General features: G+C 47.4%; 1 pseudogene; it reads left to right on the top strand.

The window, feature by feature from the left end:
* Positions 1-8,001: 8,001 nt before the first annotated feature.
* LOC102000466 lies at positions 8,002-8,703 on the top strand (annotated as a pseudogene).
* The last annotated feature ends 249 nt before the right edge of the window (positions 8,704-8,952 follow it).

Here is an 8,952-nt window from a genome sequence, read left to right as displayed (position 1 = left end):
ATTATGTATACAATATTCTGTCTGTGTGTATGTCTGCAGGCCAGAAGAAAGCACCAGACCTCATTACAGATGGTTGTGAGCCACCATGTGGTGGCCGGGAATTGAACTCAGGACCGTTGGAAGACCAGTCAGTGCTCTTAACCACTGAGCCATCTCTCCAGCCCAAAAAAAGTTGTTTTTTTTTTTTAAAAAGAAATACATGCTGGGCGGTGGTGGCGCATGCCTTTAATCCCAGCACTCAGGAGGCAGAGAACTCTGTGAGTTTGAAGCCAGCCTGGTCTATAAGAGCTAGTTCCAGGACAGGCTCTAAAACCACAGTGAAACCCTGTTTCGAAAAAAAGAAAAAGAAATACACTCACACTCAAGGAAAGTAAATAATTGTAATGGAAAATTGTAGAGGTAAGTAATGAGAAGAAATGTACCATGTTCGTTTCTTTGGGTTTTTTTTTTGTTTTGGTTTTTCGAGACAGGGTTTCTCTGTAGCTTTGGAGCCTGTCCTGGAACTCCCTTGGTAGACCAGGCTGGCCTCGAACTCACAGAGATCCGCCTGTCTCTGCCTCCCAAGTGCTGGGATTACAGGCGTGCGCCACCACTGCCGGCTACCATGTTCGAAGCAATAGGACATTCTTCGTATTAGAAGAGACGATGCGGAGAAAAGGGAAGACTAGCTGTTGACTAATCGTCGCCAGTGTTCTTTATATAGGTTTCATTATCATTTAAAGGCAAAAATGGTTACATGACACATACGCAATCCATACTGTATTTCATGCCTCAAAAAGGAGAAGTGGTGATTTACAACATTTCCGCCTCTACTTCCTGCCCCGTGATGTCACGCGCCTGCCCTTGTTGGTGCCGTGGTCATATGGGGTCATATGTCTAGGAAGCTTTCATCATCAAACCCTGGGAACCTGCACAGTGATGTGTCTTTCTGTTTTAGTGACTCATGGCCATCCATGATATACAAATGGCAGTTCTATGCTTATAAATTTACTATGTAAAAAAATACAAATGGCTGGGCGGTGGTGGTGCACGCCTTTAATCTCAGCAATCGGGAGGCAGAGGCAGGCGAATCTCTGTGAGTTCGAGGCCAGCCTGGTCTACAGAGTGAGCTCCAGGACAGGCTCCAAAGCCACAGAGAAACCCTGTCTTGAAAAACAAAACAACAACGTTTTCTCCTGCTCTCTGTATGCATGCCTGGTATACAGAGAGGGCCCCTGCACCACACGCACACAGTCAAAACAAAGCAGGGCTGGCAAAGATGGCACAGCAGGTAAAGACCAATACAGCCCCAAGCCTGAGGCCCTGAGTTAGGTCCCTGGGGCCCTCATGGCAGCAGAAGAAAACCAATTCCCTCAAGTTGTCTTGACTTCCACACTTGTTCTGTAACAGACACACACACACACACACACACACACACACACACACACACACAAATTCAATGAATAAATAAAATAAACAATAGGTAAAAAGAAATTAAAGACATCAGTGTTGTCGCCCTCTGACCTTCATGTGCGCACACACACACACACACACACACACACACACACACAAGCATGCACACATGTGCACAAGCACACAGAGTAAATCTGAGGTCTGGGGACACTTTCTCTTGTGCCCTCCTTGGCTTGGGGCTGTATCACTTCGTCTCTTCCTCTGTCATCATGGCCTCCTCTCCGCGCATCTCTGTCTTCTTCTGTCTCGTACAAAAACACTGTCATTGCATGAGGTCCCATCTGACTGAAATCTCATCCCAATCTTAATTACATGTGCAAAGATCCTGTTTCTACATTAGACTGGTTCTGAGGGTTCCAGTAGACCATGGAAGAGCAGCCAGTGTTCTTAACTATTGATCCACCTCTCCAGCCCCTAATTTATTTTAAAAATTTGCATATATATATATATATATATGTATGTATGTATGTTTTGCCTGAATATCTATCTACACACTGTATGCATGCAGTACCCATAAGAGGTCATAAGAAAGCATCAGATCCCCTGGAGCTGGAGTTACCCATCGTTGTGAGCTGTCATGTGGGTGCTGGAAATTGAACCCAGGATCCTTTGGAAGAGCAGCCTGTGCTCTTAATTGCTGAGCCATCTCTCTAGTCCCTTTAATTGTTATTTTTGAGTTATGAGGGATTAGATTCAGGGGTTCACTCATGCTAGATGAGGCCCTGAAACAATCCTCTGCTACTAAACTACATCCTCTATCTTCTTTTGTGTGTATACTTTTGTGTCAAGACAAGAGTCTCGCTAAGTAGCTCAGGCTACCTTTGAACTCACTGTAGCCTACACAAGCCTTGAGTTTCTGGTCTTTCTTCCAGAGCCTTCAGAGTAGACACTGCTTAGCTGAGTTTGCAGGGCTGCACTGTTGGGCCTGATTTTCATGTTCATTTTAATGACATGAAACCCTACATAGTCCACAGGTACAGGAATGTGCAAATCATTCACGAGGCCCTGGGTTCTAGTCCCAAGGACGTCAGGAAAAGCATTGGATCCCGTGGAACTGAAGTTACGGATGGTTATGAAGCATCATGTGGGTGCTGGAAATCAAACCCCGGTGCTCTGCAAGAACAGCCAGCCCTCTGGATTGCCCAGCGGTCAGTCTCTCCAGTCTCCTTGTTTGTTTGTTGTTTTGATATAGTCCCATGTAGCCCAGTCTGGCCTGTAACTCATTATGTAGCTGAGAATGGCTTTGAACTTCTGAACCTCCTGCCTCCACTCCCTGCTGTGACCACAGGTCTACTCTGGCACACTCAGCTGGATGCTGGGGATCAGCCCAGGGCTTCATGCAGGCCACACAAGCGCTGTTCTACCAGCCAGGTCCCAGCTCCAAGTTTGTTTGTTGAAACAGGATTTTGATGCTCACTGTGTTGCCCAGTCTGCCCTCAGCCCCACAAACATTGAGACTACAGCTCCTGCTAAGGCAGTTTACCTGTTTTAATTGGGTCAGGTACTGGCACTTTCTCAAGGTCAGCGGGATTCCCTGTTTTCTTTCCTTTTATTTTAGCGCAAACGTTGTTTTGGAAATATCTTGCATTCCAGGCAATCCGAGACTCTAGATAAACAGCTCACCTCTGTGTAGACAAGACCAGTGGAACAGAAATTCCCAACTAAGTGCTGGAGAAGAAAAAGAGGGAGAGAAGGCCCCAAATGAAGAGACCGGATAGGAACATAGCTCCTTTCTGACTGTTCTCAGAGCAGAGCTGGGCGGGAGAGGAGGTGGATGCGTGCTCTTTCTTCCTCCTAGAGCAGAGGTTCTCAACCTGTGGGTATTGACCCTTTTGGGGTTGCATAACAGGTATCCTGCACATCAGATATTTACATTATGATTAATAACAGTAGCAAAATTACAGTTATAAAGTAGCAATGAAGTATTTTATGGGAAACTGAATTAAAGGGTTGCAGCGTTAGAAAAGTTGAGAATGTCTGGTCTGAAGGACCAGAGTTCGGTTCCCAGTGTTTAGCAGCTCACAGGCCAGGCAAGATTCCATGCCCTCTTCTGACCTCCACAGGCACACACAGACGCATGCACACGCACACACTTCTCAGAGGGATAATTTTGGTGCATCTCCATCATGGCTAATTTCCTACAACCTCGAAACCATTATAAAAGAGTTACTAGGGGCTGGAGAGGTGGCTCAGCGGTTAAGAGAACTGACTGCTCTTCCTGAGGACCCGGGTTCAATTCCCAACTGTCTGAAGATCCAGTTCCAGGGGATATGACACCTTCACACCAATGCACATAAAATAAAAAAAAAGTCAAGGCCGGGCGGTGGTGGTGCACGCCTTTAATCCCAGCACTTGGGAGGCAGAGGCAGGCGGATCTCTGGGAGTTCGAGGCCAGCCTGGTTTACAAGAGCTAGTTCCAGGACAGGCACCAAAGCTACAGAGAAACCCTGTCTCGAAAAACAAAAAACAAAACAAAACAAAACAAAAAGTCAAATAAACCATAAAAGAGTTACTAAATCAGGGCTGGAGAGATGGCTCAGAGGTTAAGAGCATTGCCTGCTCTTCCAAAGGTCCTGAGTTCAATTCCCAGCAACCACATGGTGGGTCTGGTTCCCTCTTCTGGCCTGCAGGCATACACACAGGCAGAATATTAAAAAAAAAAAAAAAAAAGAGTTACTAAATCATCTGGTGGGCTGAGGAGACATGAAAATCAGAGGGGACTGACCTCTACAGAAGTAGATCATTCTTTAATGAGAACACTGGAGGGCTGTAGTCTCTCTCTAGAGTGGAGACTGCAGCCTGGTGAAGGGGCTTGGGGCTTTCTGGGGCAGAGAAGAGAACTTTGGGATGGAGGATTCCGAAAGCAGAAGTGTCCCCTGCAGTACCAAAGTTGTCAATGGTGTGGGAGGATGCGGCGTTGGTGAGGGGCATCCTGGATCCTAACTGCCTGCAGAAGCTGTTACTAGTGGGCCAGCCTTCCTGTTTGGAGTTGCTCCGTCCTCCCAAGGTTTCTGAGTTACTAGCACTTTTGGCTCAGGACCTATTTCTCTGAATCCATCAGTTGTGCAAGAAGATTTTACTGTAGGCAACTTCGGACTTTTATTTTCAGAGTTGATGTGTTGCACAATGACTTGGGTGTCGGTGCTGAGAAATAAAGGAAGAGCAGGTCCGACAGCACTTACAGCCGTTACCCCCATCAGCCTTCACACACCCCTCTCCGAAGCCTGGCCAGATTCCCTTCCCTTAAAGTTTCCTCCCATGTGGAGTAGCTGGAGCCTTATAGGGAGCTCTGCCAGAATGTTCTAGAACTGTGGAAGTGTGAGGCTATGGCAGGAACTGCTCTTCTCCACTCTCTAGTCTGCTCCCTAGAGATACAGAAACAACCTAGGGCTGGGGCTGCGTTCCTGAGGCGGAGCATTGCCTTGGCATGTCTGTGTGAGAACCTCCTTTGACCCTTCAGAGAAACCAAGCTGACCCTGAACAGGGACGAGGGACGTGCTCACCTCTCTGTGCAAAACCTCACACAGAAAGAGTGAGCTTTCTAGAGGTCTGGGTCATGTTTGGGAGTGGAGATTCAGGGTCAGAAATTGATCCAACTCCCCCCGAGAGAAACCACAAAGACTTGGAGGGTATAGTTAGAGATCCTGTCTCACCCGTACACTCAACAGCTGCAACTCAGTGATGATTGGGACAGCACACCCAAAGCTAGTCTGTCCTGTTTTCCCAGACACTGAGGCTAGCTGAAGATAACCAGAGGACGAGAACTGGATCACCGCTCTCGCTCCTTATTCTTTATCTCTGTCTGTCCTGTCTATCTTTAGTTCTCTCTCTCTCTCTCTCTCTCTCTCTCTCTCTCTCTCTCTCTCTCTGTGTGTGTGTGTGTGTGTGTGTGAGAGAGAGAGAGAGAGAGAGAGAGAGAGAGAGAGAGAGAGAGGGGCGCACACACACACTATTGCCCTACCCCTGAAAAATAAATCTGGTGGTTTTATTTGTTTGTTTGGTAGTCAGGGCCTCCTTGTGTAGCCTGCCTATTCCTTGGAACTAAGGCACAGAGCCCCACTCCCAGCCAGGATTGTTTTAAATATCATTGTTTAGGCCTCTGTGTGAAAAGCTGTATTTCTTCTACCTAAGCTGTAACCACACACAGGGTTGTCTTTTTCCTGCAAGGAGAGAGCCCCTGGGCATAAGAGGAGGACAGCATGGTTCACCTTTGAGTCCCGCTCCCCTTTAGATAATCTACACTTTGTCTTCTGTTTCAGAAGCTCCCTGGATTGCGAAGGATATCTTTTGCTCACGGAATTTGGGTGAGGGCTTAATCGATCTAGAGGGGAAATGAGGGGTTCCCTCTTGGTGTTCTTGGTCTCAGTAATGAAAAAAATTTAAGAGTAGACTCAAGCAGGATCTCAAAAACACTGGCATGGAGGTCAGACGTGGGGCAGACAAGCAGCCACAGGTCAGGAAGGGGAGCTCTGAAGGAAGAGTAAGGAAGCCTAAAACTGTGTGGGAAAGGCCCCAAATGATAAGGAAAGCATGCTTAGAGAACTTGCATTTCTCTGAGTAATTAAAAAAAGGGGCAGACCCTGTGTGGCTGCAGCCCATAGCCTACTGCAGTAGATAAACAACAGCATCTTACTGAATGACTGATTATTGTGTCCATCCCCCCCCCAACACACACACACACACACACACACACACACACACACACACACACACACACTTCTTTTTGCTTTCTCAAGGTTTCTCTGTGTAGCCCTGGCTGTCCTAGAACTCACTCTCTAGACCATGCTGGCCTTGAACTCAGATCCGCCTGCCTCTGCCTCCCGAGTGACGGGATTAAAGGCGTGGTTACAGTGCATCTCTTAAGCATGACCTAGGCGAGCCCACCTTCCTAGCGTGGTTTCTGGCTAAGTGAAAGACGTGGCCCAAAAGGAATGTTAGGTCTCCACCCAGGCCTGAGTTTCTATTCTGTTTTCTTGGCCCGGAGGTGATTTTGTTTTGTTTATTCTACTACTTTGACTGTGCGCGCCAGACCGCCAAGTAGAAAGGGCCTGTATGCAAAGATAGCAGGCGATCCTGCATCATCAAGAGTTCTGGAACAGGCTGGTGATAGAGCCAAGAGCCCGCCACTCAAGCATTCCACCTCTGAGCTACATCCCCGGTAGGAGGAACTGAGGTGGTTGTTGTTCTGCATTTGTTTCTGCCATCATTTCGTGTCCTGGTTTGCCCTGTCTTGGTCACCTCAAGATGCAAGAAAGGTTTGGCCGGGCCAGGGAGGTGAGGACCTAAGGTTGATCCCTGGGACCCACATGGTAGAAGGTGAGAACAGACTCCTGAAAGTCCCGCTCTGACCCCATACGTGTCCTATGTGCCCTGCACACATGCACATATGAGCATACGTATAAGATAAAAGCAATAAAAACTTAATAATGAAAAAGAAAGAGGTTTGATGGGGCTGGAGAGATGACTCAGCAGTTAAGAGCACTGACTGCTCTTCCAGAAATCCTGAGTTCAATTCCCAGCACCCACATGGCAGCTCACAACTGTCTGTAACTCTGGTTCCAGGGGATCTGACACCTTCACACCAATGCACATAAAATAAAGTTAAACAAATTATTTTCAAAAAGGAGGTTTGGCTACTATAAGAACCACATCCTTATAAGAATTTCTATTTGTTATTATTATTATTGATGTAAAATTAATAATAACTATATAACTACCCATTTTAAAAGGTGAAAGTCAACGGTCTTTAATGTTTTCTCCTGTGCTCCGTACCCATTATCTCTGCCTAGCTTCAGAACCTTTGCATCATCCCACAAGACACCCAGTAACCATGGAAAAGTCCCTATTCCCCCATCCCTGAGGTCCTTGGCTTCGGTCCCTTCATTCTGTCCCTAGATTTATCTCTTCTGAACATCTCATGAATGAACTCATGCAGTCTTTGGCCTTTTGCCTCTTCTTCCCTCCTGCTCGAGTTTCTGAAGTTCATGTGCGTTGCCGTGTATCAGCGTTCCCTTCCGTTATATGGCTGACTCACACTCCAATCTGTGAAGAGACCACATTTGTTTATTTGTTCATCTGTCCCACTGAGGCTATTTCCACATTTTGGTCATGGCTAAAAAGTCATACAGTGCTTCTATGTGCATACCTGTACATACATTGCCTTGGGCTACCTGTTTTTTAACCCTTTGGACGTTCACTTAGGAGAGGAACTTCTGAGTCATCGGAGAATGCCATGAATCACCCTCTGAGGAGATGCCAAATTCAAAGCTCCTGAAACAGGGTCTCATGTAGCCCAGGTTGACCTCTAACTCACTATGTAGCTGAGGATGGCCTTGAACTTGTGACTGTTCTGCCTCCACCTTCCAAATGCTGGGATTACAGGCATGTGCCACCATGTTTTATGTTGTGCTGATAATAGAACCCAGGATTTCATGTTTGCTAGGCAGACACTCCATGAACTGAGGAACATCCTTGGCTCCCCAAAGCCCTTTAGAAAAATCAAGAAAGCTTTTCCACAGGAGGCCTACACACGCTGATTGTGCCGCCGCCATGTCTTTCGTGAGCCCTCCTGAGAAGTTCTAGCACATCTTGCGAGGACTCAACACCGACATCGATGGGCGACGGAAAATAGCCTTTGCCATCACTGCCTTTAAGGGTGTGGGGCGGAGATATGCTCATGTGGTGTTGAGGAAAGCAGACATTGACCTCACCAAGAGGGTTGGAGAGCTCACGGAGGACAAGGTGGAGCGTGTGATCACCATCATGCAGAATCCCCGGCAGTGCAAGATCCCAAACTGGTTCTTTTTGTTTTGTTTTGTTTTGTTTTTTTGTTTTGTTTTGTTTTTCGAGACAGGGTTTCTCTGTGGTTTTGGAGCCTGTCCTGGAACTAGCTCTTGTAGACCAGGCTGGTCTCGAACTCACAGAGATCCGCCTGCCTCTGCCTCCCGAGTGCTGGGATTAAAGGCATGTGCCACCACCGCCCGGCTCCCAGACTGGTTCTTGAACAGACAGAAGGATGTGAAGGACAGGAAGTACAGCCAGGTTCTGGCCAACAGCCTGGACAACAAGCTGCGTGAGGACCTGGAGCAACTGAAGAAAATTCGAGCCCGAAGGGGGGTGCGCCACTTCTGGGGCTTTCTTGTCCAAGGCCAGCACACCAAGACCACTGGCCGCCAGGGACGCACTGTGGGTGTGTCCAAGAAGAAATGAGTCCCTGGGCCTTTGCTGTTAATAAATAGTTTATATGCCTGTGAAAAAAAGAAAAAAAAGAAAGAAAAATCAAGAAAATCTCTGTCAAGCAGCCCTGACTGTCTCACCTCCATGTCCACAGCATTGTCTAGGCAACTGGCCAAAGCTAATCACACCCCACTCTATAGCTCGGTTGGGGTCCAATTACCTCCAGAGGGCACAGACTGCTTGGAGGAGGGTCATTTTTAGAAGGCAGGGACAGTGACAATGATGACTATGACAGACAGGTTCGGTGCCAGGAGCCCCTGCCAC

This window comes from Microtus ochrogaster, chromosome 2 (assembly GCF_000317375.1).
Source record: "Microtus ochrogaster isolate Prairie Vole_2 chromosome 2, MicOch1.0, whole genome shotgun sequence".
Taxonomy (NCBI): Eukaryota; Metazoa; Chordata; class Mammalia; order Rodentia; family Cricetidae; genus Microtus; species Microtus ochrogaster.
Note: the sequence above shows the minus strand (reverse complement) of the source record. Positions and strands in the feature narration are given on the sequence as shown.